Raw genomic sequence first — 17,944 nt, forward strand, 5'->3', positions numbered from 1 at the left:
TTCCCCCGCTCCAGGGAACCTACCACATTCACAGGTTCTGGGGATTAGGATGGGCACAGCTTGGGTGCAGAGGGGTGACTCTGCTACCATAGATGGCATCGGTTACAGTAGTTGAACAATTTATTCTTGACCTGGTATTAGTCCCTACCGCCTGCTTTTCTGCTTTTCTGGTGTAGGAACCAGAGGTTCAGTCAGGAACTGCAAGGAGTGAGTTGGGTGTTTTCCGGAGCAGTGATGTTTTCCATTACGTATTTTGAGTGATGAGTTCCTAAACCTTTGGTTTAGGAAGATCTGTGTGCGGCTTTGCAGGGGGAAAGATGAGGCAGGGGGAAGTTGTATGCAACAAGTTGTATGCAGCTGGACTGCTCTGGGCCCATTCACTTGGATAACTGTGGCCGTGACATGAGCCAGTGGAGGAGAGGGTTATAGAAACAGTAGTGCCAGACGTCCCCGAGAAGCGGGAAGGATGAGGCCTGGTCATTACACTTGTTGGCTGTGTGGAAGGAGTGGATTATTTCAAGACAGCAGAGTAGGAAGCTTCCTTTGACAATTCACATGGTTCTGACCGAGGGCCGTTTCCACCACCTTCGCTGTGTTAGGATCTCCAGATTTAATAACTTCCTTCTTCTTTATGCAGAAACCCATGTCTGGGACTTTAGCATTCCTAGCTTGTTGTTCTGGAACCTAGGCCATCTTGGTTGTTGACTCGAGCGGCCATATAATTTATTGTCCAAATTGGGGCACTTCTGAGAGGGAAAGGCAGCACTGTTAATAATTACCTTGGGACGGCGGGGATCAACCAGGATCGTCTCAAGCAGAAAGACAGGTGAATATCTTGCTGTCCCGAAATGAAGGTCATGGTTAGGTCATGATGTTTTTCCTGAAGTTCTCAACTCAAATTTGTGGAAAAGTTTTAATGCCACATATTTTGTAATTATTTCTCAGGAAGCCTGGAAATTTGTTCACACACATACCAGGCATGGTTTTACGTGTCGTGTGTGCTGCTATTCTGCAAATACCTTTAGACCCTATTGTGATTAACAGAACCATAAACAATTTCAAAGGCACCTTGGAATTAACTGCCATTATGTAGTCTTGCTATTAGGTGTTTTCCCTTAAACATTAGGTAATAAAATGCAGCTTTGTTTTTTAATTTTAAAAAATTTTTTGGCTGCGTTGGGTCTTCGTTGCTGTGTGCGGGCTTTCTCTAGTTGCGGCGGGCTTTCTCTAGTTGTGGCGAGCAGGGGCTACTCTTCATTGCGGTACGCGGGCTTCTCATTGTGGTGGCTTCTCTTGTTGCGGAGCACGGGGTCTAGGCACGCGGGCTTCAGCAGTTGTGGCTCGCGGGCTCTAGAGCGCAGGCTCAGTAGTTGTGGCGCACGGGCTTAGTTGCTCTGCGGCATGTGGGATCTTCCCGGACCAGGGCTCGAACCCGTGTCCCCTACCTTGGCAGGCGGATTCTTAACCACTGAGCCACCAGGGAAGCCCCAGCTTTCTTTTTTTTAGTGTAGGTGGTTTGCAAAAGTTTTGACACTTTCAAAATGTTTCTCCTTGTTTTATTGGGGCATCGCTTACAATACCAAGCAATTGAACGCAGTGGTGAAAATCACAGTATGATCTAGCCCATACAGTCGGTTACTAGGCAACCATTAGAAGCAATACTGTAGAAGTGGTATATTTATTGGCACCAAAATGTGTTTACGATATACTGTAATGTGTTTCTGCGACCCCAGGAGACCCGCCCCCCAGTTGGGACTTGGAGCACTTCTAAGACGTAGCCTTGGAGTAAACTGGGCTGTGCGGAGATCTACATGCTGCTACCATATTGTTACCCACTTGTAAATCTGATTTACTGAGCTGTGCTTTGGTGCTGTATGGTTATCTAACACTGAGGGTTATTTTAAAAGTGACCCAGTGAAAATCTGGTGGACAGCAGTTACTGAGGGTAGAGTTCTACCGAGTCCACAGTTTCCTCTCTGGGACCCATGGGAGAAATTTTATATGTGTATCAAACTCTAGAGGCTGTGTTTTTGATATTTGTATCTCCTTCATTTTTTGGGTACTGTGAATCAAGCATCTAATTATATTTGTTTCTTTGAATCGATGTCTAGGAAACTCAGAATCTGATTTATATAGTTCCCTTCCAACTGATGTAAAGTTGTGTCTGATGGCAAACTTTGGGTCCTGTCCTCACCTTTCAGCTTTATCTCATTTTTTCGTGCCATTAACTTCTGTTTGCCCTGATTTACCTGGTTAATTATGTTACTTTTGCTATTTTGTGCGTGTGTGTGTTTGGGACCCACCTCAAATCATTTTCTTCCTTTCTTTTCCCAGGTGGGAAATTATTAGGTATCTTAGGGAATGAGAGAGTGCTGTGTCTTCTTGGAAGTTGCCAGCTTACGGTGGCTTTTGAGTTCTGATGCGCTAGCAGCATGTTATTTTAATGTGGCTGCTTGAATGTGTGCTGTTGAAGTCCGTCGGGGCAAAGTGTATGTCTAAATTTAGTACGATGAGGACTGAGTCAAAAGCAGCTGGTGAGCAGACCCTAGTTAAACTTTCTAGGCCTTTCAAGCGTGAAAATTAAAGTCCTTTAGAAACCAATCTATGAAAGAAAGATTCATAACAATTAACAAAAGTCCTGAATCATTTAATTTTACTGGGGGAAAAAAGCCATTAAAAAATAAATTCCTGGGCTTAAAGGTACATTGAATGGAGCGGAAATTCTTTTTCTGTCTCCACCAGAGTGGTAGAGCACTTTCCTCTAAACTCCATTGAAAACTGGGCCTCAGAGCCTTGATTATGCTTCATAACTTTAGTTGAAAAGCAGGAAATGAAATCAAGGTTATTGAAGTAAAAGTTCTTATGGGTCTCCCGCTAAACAAGTATAAAGAATTAGTGCAGGAAGAATAGCTATTTCTCGATTTTATGAGAAGGAAAGATTTGGAATGACTTTTCTGGATCAGTTCAGGGCCTTGGCTATTCCCCGTTAATAACAGCCCGTAGTAATGGCCTCTGATTAATTGCTTTGATGGGCCAGGAGCTGTGCTGTGTATTTCACAATCAAGGTCTCTATTCCTCCCGACTGTCGTGTAACGTAGGCGTCCTTCGTCCCGTTTTTACAGGGAGAGGGAACTAGGAGGCTCACAGGTTCTTGTCTGGGGCCACACGTACACTTGGTGACGAGGCTGTAAGCTGATTCCGGAATGTGTGGACCACAGTGGTGAAAGGAGTTTTGTCCAATACTTAGGTGGTGTTCCCTCTGTACCAGGGAGGGTTCTCTGTCCTTTCTGTGCGTGTGCATGGTGGGGTCCACCCCTGATGTTGTTGTGAGGGTTCCGTCATTACCTGTCCCCTTCGTACAGGCGTGGAACTGCAGGCGTGGGGAAGCCTGGCCCAAGGATGCGTGCAGCCGGCCGGGGGTGGGTTGTCACAGCCCTTCTGGCCCCAGCTACCCCACTCTAGTTGCCAGGCCAACTGCATCCTGGATGGAATAACAGGACATGTCCGTATCACAACCAGAAGAGCTGCTGAGGCCGAGCTGCATCTCAGTTCTCACGTTCATTATGGGACCCGAGGGGTGTGCCTGGAAGAAATGCCCCTGGCAGCAAGGCGTGGGGTCAGTGGGGCGCTTGCAGACAGGGTGAGAAGGGCAGGTGACTTGGAGATGCTACCGGCGATACAGTTCTCAGGGTCGAACGCATGGGTTCTCGCAAAGGCGCGAGGCTGGGGAACGTGAGACCAGCTAGGAGAGCTTGTTAACAGCCGGGGCAGAAGATTGGGGCTCAGGGGTGAGGCATGGCAGGGCCAGACAGAGTCTGTGGTGTGCTGAGGCAGCTGTAGAGAGACTGGAGACGTGTTTGTTAGCTGAACTGCATGAGCTTGCTGGTGATGGAGAAACCCTCAGTTTCAGCCCCAGGTGTGGCCACCTGAAACGTCTCCAGACATCTCTTGGGGACCGCAGTCACCCCCAGCTGGGAGCCACTGGTCTAAAGACTTGGGGGCAGGACTGACCCTCAGTGCAAACTGAAACAGAATTCCTAGTGACCCACCACCTCCCAGTCGTTAATTTGACAAATAAAAAAATTTTTTTCCCACTTTTGGAAAAGGCTGGGGTTTAAGTCATTTTGAGGGCATCTTGTTTCCAAAAGGGGAAGGATCAGAGAGTTGCATAATTTTGGTCTCTGCCTTATGAGTGTTTTTGAGCTTCTTTCAGTATAGTGAAACTCTAGTGTATTTGTGTGAGAGTGTTGGGTGTTTTGGTTTTAGTTTTAAATTTTTATTTTTACTTAGGATATCTTTCTGATGTCCTCAATAGGGAGGTGACACTTGAAGAAGTACTTTGGTTTGTGAATAGGAAGATGTGTTTGTGTGCCTGTTTGTGTGTGTGTGCACGTGTGTTTTAATACTCTGTTCTTGAATTAGCTGATCATTGCCATTGGTGTCCTAGATTTTGAGGTATTTAGGTAAGCACAGAATTGAATTTAATTGTTTTCCCAAAGGGATTTGCTTGCTGTGTTGCTAAATGAAATTGAGGACGGTACACTTGACCTTTCCAGGTGAGGGGTGGGAGAGTAGGATGTGTTTGCAAATCATAGAAACTGAAACATGAACACCAGGACCATATGGCGTTCAGAAACTTCTATGATAATTTCAGTGAATAAATAACGTGCTTGACAATTACATTTAAAAGTACACTTAGTGCTCATTGCAAAATGTGGAGAGAGTGCTTTGGGAGTTGAGGAAGAGGTGATTAATTGGCATTCTTTTCTACCCCATGGTACCCTCACTTTGTCATCTATAGACCAGAAACTGATGTGTCACCTGAAGATTATATCGATAGTTTGGTGTTATATCTGTGGGGAGAGATTCAGATTGCTGTTGGTTGACAATTTGCTGAATAAGAAAGATCATGCTTTCCTAATACTTTATTTATTTTTTAATAAATTTATTTATTTTTGGCTGTGTTGGGTCTTCTTTGCTGCACGCGGGCTTTCTCTAGTTGCGGCGAGCGGGGGCTACTGTTCGTTGCGGTGTGCGGGCTTCTCATTGCAGTGGCTTCTCTCGCTGAGGACGGAGCACGGGCTCTAGAGCTCAGGCTTAAGTAGTTGTGGCTCACGGGCTCTAGAGTGCAGGCTCAGTAGTTGTGGCGCACGGGCTTAGTTGCTCCATGGCATATGGCATCTTCCCGGACCAGGGCTCGAATCCGTGTCCCCTGCATTGGCAGGCGGATTCTTAACCGCTGAGCCACCAGGGAAGTCCCTATCCTAATACTTTAATGTATCATCTTTAAATGTTGTGATTCTTTTTCTCTCACTAAATAAAATTTCATGCCACTGAATAAAATTTAACGCTTACAAACAAATATTGTGCGACTGAGAGCTTATTAAAGTTTTTCGTGGTTTTTTTTTCCGTTGATATTAGCTCTGGATGGATTATATAGTTGTAAGCCCAATTGGGTCATGTTATGTTACCTCTCTCATACCAGATTTTCATGTGACAAGTCCTGTCTTGGTCTTTGTATATGGGATTTATTTGGCATATCATGGTGTGAGTTGGGAAAGTGCTTTGCATTCGTCACGTGTGACATGTATATGGTTGAATCTGCTGTCGTGGGGTGATGGGTAAATGATACACATGTCTATATATATGTGCTCATATATATCAGTGCATGCTCACAGTACTGATTTTGCCAATTCTACAAGCGTTAAATACTTGTTATTAGTGTCATAATGCTTTAAAGAAGAAATCAAGTTTATATGTGTCTTGGTCAGTGTCTCTGTTTCTCCTCATTTGAATAACTCATACTTTTACACTGAACTTGTAAAACCTGCAAGCATAATAAAATGTCATTTTGCAGGAACGAATGGATATTAAATGACTTACCTGAAGAGTATATGAAGAAAATATGTTTCCCCATTGATTCTTAAATTAAAAATGAATGATGTTTCCTGAATATTTATTTCCCTGTACCTACAGTGCTACGTTTGTTTTTCTTCAAAGATTAAAAAAGAAGAGTGACTTCCTTGTGGTTGGGATCCTGCTGTTTGTTTTGAACGCACAGCTAGGGCGTGCCGGCTGTATTCTGTACTCAGCCATAATAAAGTGGTTCTCAGTGATTGTGATGAAGCAAGAGGCTGCTTGGCTTTGTGGCAGGTGCATAGGACTTGTGCAGTTTGGTTTTGGTCTGTTTTCTGTCTCGGTTGTTGCTAATAGATGGATGACAGTTTACGATATTTGTGACATCTGTTGAATGAGCAAGCGAATGAATGAATGCACAGAGAAGGCCTTGCGTGCTGTTCCAGTTTCTATCCCCTGGAGCGTCCACTATGCAGAAGCAGTGTTTCTTGCCAAAGCATAGGTAGAGAGCCGTGTTCTACACCCCGGTGTGATGGGGTGAGGGCTCCGTGACTGCCGTCATGAGGTGGCATTCAAAGAAGTTGCCATTAGCAACCTACCAGTTGTCTTGTCCCTTGTGTTTTATTATTTTTTATGTTTCGCTGCTATTTTCTGCTATGATGTTGTGAGTACGGTACAAATTTCTGTTTTGTGAGGGACCTTCCTATCTCACCTCAGATGAAAGAGGGCCCTCGGTTGCCCTGTTTACACACGGGGTGTAATAAAATCCAGTCTTAGGTGCAGAGGGACGCTTCTGCTTGTGTGATATCATTCTAAAAGGTCCTCAAGTTCTTAACGAGGAAGGAGGCCCTAAGGAATTAAATCACAGAACCTTATATTGGAAATAGTAACGGCGGGGATTTAGAAATTGCTCTCAATTTTTTCTTCTGAACTCGTGTTTAATATCATCTCAGGGTGGTTGCTAACGGCACTGATCTTCCATTGCTGTCTTTTTTTCCTCTTTAGATTTGTGCTGTCACATATGGTAGCCATTGGCCACGTGTGGCTCTTTAAACTAAATTAATTAAAATTAAATTCAATTTAAAAGTCAGGTCCTCAGTTGTACTGGCCACATTTCAAGTGCTCAGTAGTCACATGTGGCTAAATGAATACCTTACTAGATAACGAAAGTACAGTGCAGAAAGCTTTATCAGATGAGAGATGGTTAGTTAGATTTTTGCCTAACAGGTATTCCAGGAAAGAGAGGGAGGGGAAAATACCTCAAGTCTGAAGAAGAGAGAAATTTCAAACCAAGTGACTAGAACAGTGAATAAAAATTCAGCACATCAAAAAAATTACTACATGAAGGCTCATCATCATGTCATTTTAGAAAATCAGGGATAAAGGCAGTATCTAAGCACTTTCTAGATTTAAAAAAAAGTCATAGGAAGGATTTTGAATCAGAATGACGTCATATTTCTTAAATTAGAAAACAGACTGAGCTTAGAATTCTATGAAAATTTATTTTCACTCAGAATTTTGAAGTCATTCCCTCACTGGTTGTTAATTAAGAGTAGCATAAAGTTGTTTGTCCATGTTCAGGATATCAGTATAATTTAGATTGCATACATCACTTCTCAGGAAGCTACTAGAGAATGTGTCCCATCAGAATGAGAGAGTAAACCAAGAAAGGGGAAGATTTGGGGTCCTGGAAACAGAAAGAGGCAGAAGGAATTCTCAGGATGCTGGTGTGATCTCGGGGCATCTGCTCTGAGCCGACCCACCTCTGACGAGTACAGACTGGAGCAGAGACCAGAGGAAGGTCTGGTGTGTATATATTTGGGGAGAGGGGGTGGGGGTGAGGGCAGGATAGACATGGAACTGTGACAGATTATCCGAGTTAAAAACTGAAAGGTTGTGGAGGGTGTTGGAGGAATTATCAAAGAAAATAAAAACAGAGGCAACCAATAATCCCAGGAAAATTTAAGAGTTGCATAAGAAAGGAATCATAATCACACTATACTGCTTGCTCAGCGGTACCGATTCCATTGTCAAAATAATACGTGTGCAGTCTAGATTTAACCCCCCAAATGTTATACTGTTGGGGAAACATGGGAGGGTAAGTCCAGGATTGGTGATGGGAATTTTAAAAACCAAAAATCCTCTTCCATGTGTGAGAAAATCAAGTTAAGTGGTATCTGACGTTGATAGGATATATTATAAGCAGCTTACTTAGAAACATGGAAGTCCATACTAGGGAGCACTGCCAAAAACAGAAACAGTTGTAAGGTTTGAAAGTGGTTGCTCTGTGAAGTAGAATTGAGGATAGATGGTGCTGGAAAGCTTGCCGTGAAAAAGGAGGAGTGTTTTGCCTCCCCTGTGTGCGTGTACTACTTTGAAAAGAATAAAAATGGTTTGGAAAATGAAAGTACACAGTATATATACCTTGGGCAGAATTATAGAAGTTTTAGTATGGTTCAGATTCGGGGTTCTCCACCTTGGTGATATTGACATTTGATCCAAATAATTCTTTGTGGAAGGGGCTCTATGCAGTGTGCTGTGGGATGTTTCGCAGCCTCCCTGGCCTCACCAGATGCCAGTAGCATTCTTCCCCGGAGTCCTGGCAACTAAAAATGTTTCCACACGTTGCCCCGTGTCCCGGGGTTGGGGCCGCGGGGGGGGGGGGCGAAATCAGCCCCATTGGAGAAGCACCGATTTAAAGGATTTAAAATCTGGTATGGAATGAATCATCTCAATATATAAAAACGCTGGTCAGCACAGTATGGGCAATGCAGGAAACAGCAGCCTCATCACGCAGAGCTTGAACCCCACACGGAGCAAATGAAGTGGTTTGGAATTCTCTGGCACCGTGAACCGCCGCCGCCCACCCCTGCCTTTGGGACCAGAATGTGTCTTAGCCCCTGGCTCTTGGCCCGGTTAATTCAGGGCTCACTAAAAAAAGAAAAGGACTCAGGAGGAAACTGCGGCTCCTCTGTCATGCACCGTGGCTTCGGAAAACATATTTTAGATTTTTCACATTATTTTCAGGGTGATACAACTGAATTTCTCCAGAGTGGAAATGTTAATCATTATGGCAACTTCAGGGAAAAATATGCGCGCTTTGGATATATTTCTCTGCTCAGTTGGCTGCAGGACGAGATACATTCCTCCTACCTCCCCCCCCCTCCCTCCCTCCCTCCCGCCCCCAGCAATTCGTTTGCAAGTTCTTGGTTCAGTTCCTTGCAAGGTGTTTTCCCTTAGAATTTACAAAGGAAGTCAACAGGAAAACGGTTCCTCAGATTTTTTTTTTTTTTTGATGTGGATGAAACCTCATAAATAATTTAATACCCTCATTTCACAGCTGAAGAGTCTCTGGTTCAGAGAGAGTTTCTTATAATTAATTGGGAGCAAAGTGAGGCCTGTAACGCTGCTCCTCTTTTTTTTTTTTTTTTAACGTTTTCATTTAAACAAATAAAATGCATGTGCACAGTAATGCTGTGGAAGGGAGACAGAACAGGGCAGTGAAAGGGATCAGGCCTCTGGCGTGTTTTGTCAGCACTTCCATACAGTTCAGCGTTCTGAGCATGATCTGCCAGGAGCGTGTGCCCTTCCTTGTCAGCTAAGAAAAAATAAAAAAAAAAAAAAAAAAAAAGAAGCCAGAAGCTCACGAGGGGCTCCTGAACTCCAATTCCTGATGGTCCAGACAGAGCCCCTTTGGGGGGTAGGGGGTCTAGGATGACGCAGGAGCAAGTCAGGAAGGGAAGCCTCTGGTCCCTCCGCCTCCCAGCTCTTGTTGGGGCAGTCCTGGAGCCAGCATGCACAACCACTGCAGCTGTCCTCACACTGGTGGCCCAAAGAGTGACGTTGGTCCGTACCGTTCGGGCGACGCCTTCCTCCCTCTGCCGGATTGAGGCAGCCGCGTTCTCTCCACCGACTGGCCCTCCGGTACTCTGCTTGCTGTCGGCATCCTCATTCCTCAGTGCCGTGATAGCGACAGCATCCCCCGATATTTTGGGAAACTTCCGTGCCTTCCTCTTGCTCCCATTCGTTGCCTCCAGTACCACTCAAGCAGTAGACCCTTTCTCTTCTACCTTGCCTGACTTCTTGCACCAACAAGTGCCACCTCCTCCATGAAGCCTCTCTAGATTTCTTCCATGCGGAGAAGACGGCGTGCATGAGCCCTGGTCATCCTGTCAGCCGCGGTCCTCCTTGTCCTCCATCTCAGTAGCAGTTATTTGCTAGTCTTTGCCTGATTTTTGAGAGACGGCTGTCACTAGAAGCCAAGAACACCACACTATTTTGGATTTCCTCCTACCTTGCTGTACTCTCCTCTGTCTCATTGGCCAGGTCCTTCTTCTCAGGGTTCAGTGGTCAGTATATATAATATATGTAATATATATATAATGGACTATATTATATATATAATGGATTATATAATGTATAGTTGATTATATACTATATATGTAGTCAATTATATATATCACATATATAATTGACTATATATATTACATATATAGTCAATTATATATATTATATATATAGTCGATTATATATGTATAATCTATTCTTTTTCAGATTCTTTTCCATTATAGGTTATTACAAGATACTGAATATAGTTCCCTGTGCTATACAGTAGGTCCTTGTTCTTTATTTCATATATAGTAGTGTGTATCTGTTAATCCCAAAGTCCTAATTTATCCCTCCCCCCTTCTCCCTTGGGTAACCGTAAGTTTATTTTCTATGTCTGCGAGTCTGTCTCTGTTTTGTAAATAAGCTCATTTATATCATTTATTTATTTTTATTTATTTATTTATTTTTGCTGTGCTGCACGGCTTGTGGGATCTTAGTTCCCTGACTAGGGATTGAACCCAGGCCCTCGGCAGTGAAAGCTCGGGGTCCTAACCACTGGACTGCCAGGGAATTCCCTGTATCAGTTTTTTAGACGCCACATGTAAGTGATATCGTATGATATCACTTGTTTTTCTCGGTCTGACCTAACTTCACTTAGCATGACCATCTTGAGACCAGTGGTTCTCAACGGGGCGAGTATGCCCTCCAGGGGATGTGGGCAGTGTGGGTCAGTTTTGGTTGTCACCCCTTGGGAGGATGGGGGATTCCTATCGGTGTCTAGTGGGAAGAGCCTGGAATGCTGTTCAGTATCCTGCAGCGTAGAGGACAGCCCCACCGCAGACACAACGGTCTGATCTAAATGCCAGCAGTGCCGAGGATGAGAAATCCTGCATCAGATGCTTCCTTCCAGGCCCACAGCTTCAGAGGTCATGGTTACTGCCGGACTTAACTCTGTGACTGTGACCTCTCCCACTTGCTCAGACCTGTGTGTTTAACTACCTAGTTAACAGCCTGCTTGCAGAGCCAGTGAGCGTTTCAAAGTTCACACCTTAAAAGACTCTTGATTTCTCTTCCGCTCAGCCTTCGTGCATCCCGGGCAATGGCCCCACCTTCCAAATTTTGCTCAAGCTCTGAGCCTAGAAGTCGTCCTTGCTTCTTCCGTCCCCTCCCCAGCACGCCTCCGCCCTACCGGTGCGTCCTCTGGATCGCACCCCCGGAACACCTCAGACTCTGTGCGTCCCTCTCCATCTCGTCTCTCATCTTCGGCACCTGCACTGTGTGAGCCACTGTGTTCCTCTGCTGAGCAAGAGCTGCTTCGGGTTTTGTTCTAAGAACGATGGGAGCCCCTGAAGGGTGTCGAAGTAGAAAGATGGTCACATTTTCTTTTCTCGTTCAGTCTGGTGCTGGGTGAAGAGAGGTCAAGAAGAAAGGATGAGAGTCCTTTGCAAGGGCTGCAGAGTCCTCTGTGATCCAGGAGGACTGACTTCTGCTGCCCAGTCCGCTGACCTTCCTCCCTGTCTCCCAGTCGCCAAGGTCGATCTCACCGCGGGACGTTTGCACTTGCTGACCACTCTCACTCCCATTCGAGGGCTCCCTCCTCGTAGAGCTCCATCCCAGCCCCCGGTGTAAACTCAGCTCCTTGTCCGCGGGTCCCTTGTCTCCCACTACCAGTTTGAGCGACATCACTTCTCTCCTGTTAAACGGTCTCGTTGTGAGTTTTCTGGCGAGTTTATCGTCACTGATCTCCCCTCACTGAGATCCCCCCGACCCCCCTTCTCACTGTCCGGCCGGGTAAGTGTCACATGACGGCAGACCTCAGGTGTCCCGGAAACCAGGGCCGCACTGAGCAGCGTTTCCGCTTTCCACAGGACTGGGCGTGTGGTTCTCAATAAGCATGTGCTGAGTTGTGTTGAATCTAGAAATACCTGTGTTTTCACTTAGCGTGTTTTAGGATGCTAGAGAAAAATGAGAGATGGGTAGATGTTTCAGTGACTGGAATTCCCTGGGGATGTGATCACAGTCGGTTCTCAGCGAGACTTTTGAACAGATTTGTGTGTGTGGACAGTCGCGTCGTGTGCTTTACCTAGAGACGTAAGCCTGCCGTTCACCTACGGTGGTTGTCCGCCATCTGACGCCGTTATTATTTCAGCTTCTTAAGACCTCCTATTTCAGAAGTCTGCCTGCTTCGGGAACGGTCGAGAATGTATTTGAGATATCTTCGTTGATGTGTTTTGCCTGACTTTGGGTATTTTTTTCATTGACAGGTAACTGAAGACAGAAAACAGGCCTAAAAATAAACCCTAGAAGGAAGAAGGGATTTGCCTGCATTTGGCTCTGAGTAAGTGGAATTGTAAAATGGATTTCTTTCTTATTCCATAATGAATATCCTGTCAACCGCTCCACGTTTTCTGGGCTTAAAAATTAACTAATACTGTATTGGCTGTACGCACCGGAAACAGTGATTTCCCAGGACTTCTTGTAGTAGGTGATCTGGTAACCAGAAAATGCTTTGTATCTGCGTCGGCACTTCATAGCAATCTCCTGTGTTATTTAGCTTCTGGAAGTCAGGAACTTGAGGAGAGAGAAGTGGAGATGGTTGTTAAGGTGCGTGTGCTTCCGAGGCAAGCATCGTTGCTGCTGGTTTTTCCCATGTGCGTTTCAGGTACTTATTTTTCCTCAGATGGCTGATTTATAATAAACAGAGTTTTTTGACTCTTTTGCCTTTCACAGACTCCCTTTGTCTTGTATGTGCCTCTCAGAAGGTGTTTGGAAAATGACAGGCATCCACTGCTTGTGGACCAACCAGAATTTTCCATAAAAACCTTGTTTGGCACCATTGTGAGGCAACGTGGCCTGTGCTCTAGGCCCCTGGGGAGGCGTTTTCCTTCTGTCTGAGCCCCACGTGGACTGTTGTGAGGGGTAGAGAGAACCCAGACTCACCGAGAACAGGGCCGTCTGGGTTCTGGAGTTGCCATCTTGGCTGCTGTATTTCACCCAGTTTACAGCGAGGCCCGATTCTCACCCACATCAAGAACATCCTTTTCAGACCACCTTTTATGAAAGTCTCCTATTTCTGGGATGACCATCCTTTGAATCTGTTACTTCTGGAGCATTGTGGAGTATACAGGGATGTGTGAGGTGTGTCTTGTGTTTTGGGGTAAGGGATTACAGGTGCTGGAAAGCCGTGGTGTGGATGGGGTGTGCCATGGACGGTGCAGACATCTCCTGTTGTGGGAATTCCTAGGAAGGGTCTATCAGCCTGTGCTGGAGCAGCTGAGGAAGGCTGGACCTTTCTCTTGAAAGGGACACTTGGGTTGGGTTCGGTGCTGCATGGGATTTCAATACGTACTGAAGAAAGGCGTACTGAAGAAAGGCGTTCTAGATGGGGACTCTGTGGGCAAAGGGGAGGAGTCAGGAATAAGAAAGCTTTTTTTTTTTTTTTAGGGAAAAGTGGATAGGCCAGCCTGGTGGAATGCAGGGAACTGGGGGGAGGGGCAGAAAAGGTATAAGGAAGACTCAAGGACTCTGAACTCGACCCTGTCTGCACAGTGCCTAAAGGAGACTGATTCTGATTCTCTTAGCATTAGAGCTGCCATGTTTGTGCACCAAAGGTGACCTTTAGAACCAGCCCCCACGGGTGAAGAAGGATGAGTATATCATGGCAAAATACTTCTGTAACACTTACTGTGTGCCAGACACTGCCATAGTTTGGTTAACAACTTTATTGAGTCATAATTCACACAGCTGACAATTCACCCATCTGGAGTGCACATACAATTTAGTGGTTTTTAGTGTATTCACAGAGTTGTGCAACCGTCACAGTTGATTTTAAAACATTTCATCACTCCCCAAAGAATCTCATACACGTTAGGAGTCACTCCCCATTCCCACCTCCCCCAGCCCCTGATCACCACCAGTCTACGGTCAGTGTCTGGGGATCTGCTCATTCTGGACGTTTCATGTAAATGAAATAAATCATGTAACGTGTGCTTTGTGACGGGTTTCTTTTTTACTTAGCATAATGTTTTCAAGTTTCTTTGTAGCATTCCTTTTGTTTGCCAAGTAACATTCCATTGTATGAATAGACCACATTTTGTTTATCTGTTCATGAATCAGACACTGTTATTTTTGAAGACTTCTATTTTGAAGTAACGTTGGACTCAAAAAGAGGCTGCAGAAATAGTACAGTGAAGTCTAGAGCACCTTCCTCCGCCTTCCCCGGCTGATAACATCTTAGGTGAAGGTACTGCTTATCGAGAGTAGGAAACTGACATGGGCAGTGTTGACACAAATGCAAACCTTATCTGGATTTTAGCAGTTCTTATGTGCGTGCGTGTGTGGGTGCATGTGGACAGTGTGTGAAATATAATCACGTGTAGATTCGAGCAACCCCCATTGTAATCTGGTGCAGAACTCTTCCATCAGCACAAGGAAAGCTCCGTGTGCCCCGTCTGTATGGTCACCCTCTCCAGCTCCTGGCAACAACTGGCTTCTCCGTCTCTGTAATTTCATCCTTTCAAGAATGTTCCATAAATGGACTCATGCAACGTGCGGCCTTTTGAGACTGCCTTTAGTGACTTAGCCTCCAGCCCTTCAGATCCATCCCAGGTGTTGTGTATCATTACCAGCGCCTATGCCTAGTATTCCACAGTCTGGGTGCACCAGTGTGTATTTATCCACTCATTCGTTGAAAGGCGTCTGGGATCTTCCTAGTTTGAGGCTACGACAAACAGAGCTGCTGTGAACACCCACGCACAGGTTTCGGTGTGAGCCAGATGCTGTTTTCAGGTCCCATTTATTCCTCATGCCGTCCGGCGAGGTCGGTGCCATTGTTGCCTCTCTTGCCCACAGAAGGCTGCTATGGCACAGAGGAGCCCTGGGCCTCCCCAGGTCATGTGGGCAGTGCTGGAGCTGCCGAGTTCGGAAGATGCAGCGATGGCGTCGGGCTTCCCCACCTTCAGGACGCTGCTCAGGAGAGAGTTCTGGCCCAGCTGATGCGGAGAGCAAGCCACCCCGCGTCCCCCGCCAAAGAGAAGAGTGCCAGCGTCAGGGCTGGGATCTGAGCCGCGCCGCTGGGGATGAATCCCTTTCGTGGACAGAAACAGACCCAGCTCGGAGGCAGCCAAGCCCGCTGTCCTGTTGAGCTGCATCCCCCTTTGGAGGCCTCTGTGTGTGATCGGGGAGGAGGGTCAGGCAGCTGGGAGCCCGGGGAAGCCCTGCAGGTGTTGTCAGCTCTTGGGGTGGTGGAAGTCAAACCCACGGTCCACGGGGCACGCACCCGTGTCATTGCTGCCGAGAGCCACCCGGCTGCGCTCCCAGAGCCGCTGCCCACGCGCGTCTCCGGGAGCTGCCTTCAGAGGGGCTGCTTGCTTCCACCTGGAGTTCAGTCATCCAGGCGGCGAGAGGCTGAGCGGTGTCCTCTGTCAGTGTTGTCGTAGTGCAAGGACGGAGGCAGGAGAGCAGGAGAGCCCCCCTGCTTCCATCACCCGCGCCTCTGGCCCTTCTGGGAGGCTGGTTGGATCCTCAGAGCCTCGGTCTTCTTTTCTGTGCAGCGAGGAGGTTAATCCCTGCCTCGTAGTGTTTCGGTACAGCGTGTGCAGCAGTGTCTTGAGCGCATCGAGTCAGCGCACATGCCCGTTCTTCCTCCTGCCCTTTTCCCACTTCCCCTGCCTTCTTCACAGTCTGGAAGTGATGGAGAACCCCGGACTACACAGTGTTTGCTTTGGGGCTGCGTTCTGTGTGTGTGTGTGTGTGTGTGTGTGCGCGCACACGCGTGTTGCTTATTCTAAGCCTTCTGCTTTCTCATTGTTCTCTGCTGTTCTTTTTTTTTTTTTTTTTTTGGTAGGGGGTTCCTAGTAACTGGGATGGGTGGCCAGTTCTCACCAATTCCTTTCTATTCATAAAATCCAAGAAGGGCTCAAATGACCCAGGTAGCTGTCATTAAAAGGAGCCCTGACTCTGAGAGAAGTGGTTCCCTGGAGCCCAGAGAGAGTTTCCCGTTAGAATTAATTAGAACTGGGCACAGTAACAAGGACAAAACAGTGTCTTTTGTGGATCTCATCTGGGTGGACCGTTGTGTTAAAGACCAAACCGGTTGCCGGGGTTTTCATACTAAGTTGGTGCAGGTGGCAGCCCGGGGAGGGGTGGTGTTTGTTCAGCAGGCCTGGGGTGCCATGGGCTGGAGTGGGGTGTTGCTCATTTGTCTTATCGAAAGCCATAAAGCGTCCCGGGTGCCCTCGGAACCATCGCCTGTTGATTTAAAGACATGAATTCCATGTGGTGGAACAATTGCATTTTCTGTGGTCTCCAGCTGATGAAACGTGCTTGATGAGGTGCTGTTGATAGTGTGATTCAGCCCTTCCTTCCTCCCTTCCGACCTTCGGTTCAGATTTATTCAGTGTACTGTTCTTTCAAACGACGTTTGTCTTCTTGAATGCCCAGAACACACAGGTAGAGCCCCACAGACACTCCCTCCCTCCATGTCATCAGGAAAACTGCTTTCCCCCGAGAAGCTGCTCCTTTCTTCTCGAACCCACACAGGCTGGGCAGGGGCCGTCAGGAGCAGCCGTGTCCCAACTGAGGGATTGAAAGTCTGGTGAACTTCTTCACGATGGAATCTGATGCAGATAGACATTACGTTCTGATTAATTAAATTCAAGAATAAGCTCTTGAAATTGGCTGTCAATGCTGGTTGTAAACTGGCCCGAAAATGGTGAGACGTTTCTTTCGTTTCTGACATCTGTTGCTACTTCTGGCTCTTGTACCAAATCAAAGTATGTTGTTTTTCTTAGTGTTTCCTTTTGGCTTTCCTTGTAAACATGGGTGGTTCCCAGAGATCTCTTTCTTGGTTTAGGACAGTGGCTCTCAAGTGGGGGCAGTTTTTTACCCCCAGGGGACACTTGGCAAAGTCTAGAGACATATTTGATGGTCACGTTTGATTGATTTGATTGGGGGTGTGTGTGATACCGATGTCAATGGATGCTGCCAAACATCCCACAGTGGACGGGACAGTCTCCCGCACCCCGCCACAGACCAGAGGATTATCTGGCCCCAGATGTCAGTAGTACGAGCTTGGCTGCTCTGGGGTTTGGCCCAAAACTTGGCACGTGTTGAACATCGCCCTCTGTCTTCTTTCACAGTAGTTCAGCGCCTGTCGGCAGTGACTCTGAAGCACCATGGTCAGGAGTTTTTGATCCTCCTAACGATGTCATGAATACGCAGTATGACTGTACTTTTAGAAAAGTATATGCTTGGATTTCTGTTCCTAAATTATGTTTTCCTTTGCAGGAAGAAATACGTTTTTGACAGTGTGATCGTATGTGTAAATTCATAGGCATCAATTCAGTTCAACTTCATTTAATTTATAGTCTGTTAAAGAGTTTGCATAATTTGGTTTTTTTTTTTATGGTCAGTAATAATTCTAAATCTTATTACTTAGAATAATTGCGGGGAATTTCCTGGCAGTCCAGTGGTTAGGACACTGCGCTTTCACTGCCCAGGGCCCAGGTTCGATCTCTGGTTGGGGAACGAAGATCCCACAAGGCATGCTGCATGGCCATCAGAAAAAAAAATTGTGGGATCCTCCAAGTTCCTACTTATTTATTGATTGATTGATTGGCTGTACGACGAGGCATGCAGGATCTTAGTTCCCCGACCAGGGATCCAACCTGCGTTCCCTGCAGTGGAAGCTTGGAGTCTTAACCTCTGGACCACCAGGGAAGTCCCCAAGTTCCTACTTTTATAAGATACCTCTGTGCAC

At 46.4% G+C, this 17,944-nt stretch overlaps 1 protein-coding gene across 5 annotated transcripts in view; it reads left to right on the plus strand.

The window, feature by feature from the left end:
* Positions 1 to 17,944, plus strand: part of TBL1X (transducin beta like 1 X-linked) — a 226,573-nt gene that overhangs the window by 71,473 nt on the left and 137,156 nt on the right. For all 5 annotated transcript variants that reach the window (XM_036839112.1, XM_036839113.1, XM_036839111.1 and 2 more), the window contains exon 2: positions 12,450 to 12,523. The gene's annotated coding sequence lies outside the window, so the exon portion shown is untranslated. The remainder of the gene's footprint in view (positions 1 to 12,449; positions 12,524 to 17,944) is intronic.

Source organism: Balaenoptera musculus, chromosome X (assembly GCF_009873245.2).
Source record: "Balaenoptera musculus isolate JJ_BM4_2016_0621 chromosome X, mBalMus1.pri.v3, whole genome shotgun sequence".
NCBI lineage: Eukaryota > Metazoa > Chordata > Mammalia > Artiodactyla > Balaenopteridae > Balaenoptera > Balaenoptera musculus.